Source organism: Emydura macquarii, unplaced genomic scaffold (assembly GCF_026122565.2).
Source record: "Emydura macquarii macquarii isolate MOO-44397 ecotype Brisbane River unplaced genomic scaffold, CSIRO-AGI_Emac_v2 contig_1692, whole genome shotgun sequence".
NCBI lineage: Eukaryota > Metazoa > Chordata > Testudines > Chelidae > Emydura > Emydura macquarii.
The window spans coordinates 2,873,778-2,877,334 of NW_027131829.1; positions in this window are offsets into that span (position 1 = coordinate 2,873,778).

Sequence of the window (3,557 nt, forward strand, 5' to 3'; positions counted from 1 at the left end):
TCCCAGCATGGGGCTGGGGCTCTGCTGGGAGAGTTGTGTGTGTATGTGCGCCTATGAGTGTGTGTTTGCATAAAAATGACGGTGGGTGGGTGAGTACTCAGCCAGCTGGTAGATTTCTGCACCCTATAAAATAATGACACACTTAAAATCTGTTAAAAAACATGAAAGTTGCAAAGTCGAACACTTGAAAGTTAGGAAATGCCAGGATTAAGGAACAAGCAGTGTGAGATTGTGTAATTAAAGAGCATGTCATAATGTGTATGTGCAAGGGAGCTGAACAAGCGGTACAAGGACAATCTCAATTCTGGCATTTCCTAACTATGGTGTACAAGACCTTAATGTTCTTTTAATATAGCTTTTCTAGGTAATTTCCTGATGTTTGATGGATGGGGGTTATAAAGGAAAACACAAATGTTAGTATATGCAATTCAAACACCTGTATTGACAATAAAAACGAGAGTTCTGGAGCACTTTAAAGACTAACAAATTTAATTTCAGCAGGCATAAGCTTTCGTGGGCTTCCGCTCACTTCCTCAGATGCAGTTGGTAGAAATAATACAGCAAATATTGGCAACATATATAGTGGGCAACATAGAATCATAGAATATTAGAGTTGGAAGGGACCTCAGGAGGTCACCTAGTCCAACCCCCTGCTCAAAGCAGGACTAACTTCAGCTATATCATCCCAGCCAGGGCTTTGCCAAGCCTCAGCTTAAAAACCTCTAAAGATGGAGATTCCACCACCTCTCTAGGTAACATATACATATGCAAGGGCATAGACAACAATGGAGTAGGTGGATGAGGAGGCTGCCAAATAACTCTTCAACACCACATTCTACAAGCCACTACTGTCCGATCCCACTGAGGAATACCAAAAGAAACTAAAACATCTACTTAATAAACTCCCTAAAGAAACACAGGAACAAATCTACACATACACACCCCCTGAGCCCCGACCAGGGTTATTCTATCTACTACCCAAGATCCACAAACCTGGGAATCCTGGACACCTCATCATCTCAGGCATTGGCACTCTCTCAGCAGGACTGTCAGGCTAGATGGACTCTCTCCTCAGGCCCTATGCCACCAGCACTCCTAGCTATCTTCGTGATACCACTGACTTCCTGAGAAAACTACAACCCATCAATGATCTCCCAGAAAACACCATCCTAGCCACTATGGATGTAGAAGCTCTACACCAACATTCCACACAAAGATGGACTTCAAGCCATCAAGAACATTTCCCGTGATGATCATATGTCACACCTCACAGCTGAACTTTGTGACTTTGTCCTGACCCACAACTACTTCAGATTTGGAGACAATCTATACTTCCAAGTCAGTGGCACAGCTATGGGCACTTGCATGGCCCCACAGTATGTCAACATTATTATGGCAGACCTAGATCAACACTTCCTCAAAACTGGTCCCCTAACACCTCTCCTTTACCTATGCTACACTGATGCCATTTTCATCATCTGGACCCACGGGAAAGAGTCCCTCGAAGAATTCCACGGGGATTTCAATAATTTCCATCCCACTCACAACCTCAGCCTGGACCAATCCACACAAGAAATCCACTTCCTGGACACTCCAATACAAATAAAGGATGGGCACATTAATACCGCCCTATACTGAAAACCAACTGACTGCAATACGTATCTTCATGCCTCCAGCTTCCACCCTAGACTCATTACACAATCCATTGTCTACAGCCAAGCCCTAAGATACAACCAGATTTGCTCCGATCCCTCAGACAGACAAACACCTACAGGATCTCTATGAAACATTCCTAAAACTACAATACCCACCTGGAGAAGTGAAGAAACAAATTGACAGAGCCAGATGGGTACCCAGAAGTCACCTACTACAGGACAGACCCAACAAAGAAAACAACAGAACCTCATCGGTCATCACCTACAGCCCCCAGCTGAAATCTCTCCAACACATCATTAAGGATCTACAACCTATCCTAGCAGATGATCCATCTCTTGCTCAGGCAGTGGGTGGCAGACCCATCCTGGCTTACAGACAGCCCCCAACCTGAAGCAAATACTCACCAGCAACCATACACCCTATAAGAAGTCCAATCCAGGAATCTATCCCTGCAACAAACCCTGTTGCCAGCTCTGCCCACACATCGACTCTAGTGATAGCATCACTGGTCCTAACCACATCAATCACACCATAAGGGGCTCATTCACCTGCACATCCACTAATGTTATATATGCCATCGTGTGCCAGCAATGTCTCTCTGCCATGTACATTGGCCAAACTGGACTGTCCCTACACAAAAGGATAAATGGACACAAATCAGACACAAAAAATAACATCTATAAACCAGTTGGAGAACACTTCAGTCTCCCAGGACATTCTATCTCTGACCTGAAAGTTGCTATCCTATCTCAAAAAAAACTTCAAAAACAGACTTCAAAGAGAAACTGCTGAGTTAGAAATGATCTGCAAACTTGACACATTCAAACTGGGTTTAAACAGGGATTTGGAATGGCTCTCATTACAAGAAGTAATTTGCTCTGACCACCCATTCTCACTTCCTACTCAATGGTCTCAAGTACCTGGCTTTCATCCACCTCCCCCATTGTTGTCTATGCCCTTGGATATGTATATGTTGCCTGCTATATATGTCGCCAATATTTGCTGTATTATTTCTGGCCATTGAAGCATGTTCTACCTTTCTGACAGAAGAGTCTGTTATCAAATATTTGTTCCCCATGTAGATACTTATAGACTGATCAAATCACCCTTTAGCCATCTCTTTGTTAACCTAAAAAGTTAGTTCTTGAGGCTATCACTATAATGCAGGTTTTCTAATCCTTTAGTCATTATCATGGGCTCTTCTCTGAACCCTCTGCAATTTATCAATATGCTCCCTCAACAGATGGACACCAAAACCGGACATGGCATTCCAGCAGCGGTCGCACCAGTGCCAAATACAGTACAGAGGTAAAATAACCGCTCTACACCTAGCCTGGATTCCCCTGTTCATGCATCCAAGGATCACATTCATATTAACCCTTTTAGCCACAGCATCACATTGGGATGTCATGGTCAGCAGATGACCAACCAACACCCTCAAATCTTTTTGCAGTAGTGGGGTCGCTGCCAGGACCCACTTTAATGAGCTCATTCCACAGCAAGCTCCTCCCCCCTGCTCCTGCCAGGGCTTTCCTGGCATCCTGGCTACTGTAGCATCACTGCCTGGCGGAGGGTGCCACCCCTGCCATGTAACCAATGCAAGGGGCCTCCTTGGCCAGCATCATCTGAGTCAAGTTGCACCAACCTGTCAGAGCCTCCAATCCAGCAGCTGGGGGTGGTGGGTAAATATTGTCCTAGCTGCGTCCCAGCCCCTGCCAGAGACCTGAGACGACCCTTGTTTACCCCTGGATCAAAGGCAAAGCTCCCGCTCCAGAGTCTCTATAAGGGCAGAGCAGGCTGGTCTGCAGCACGGAGCGTGGCAGAGAGGGAGGAAGAAGGACCTGGAGGGGTGTGACGTGTGTCTGTCCCCTTGCGTCTGCCTGACTGTCTGCACCCCAGGA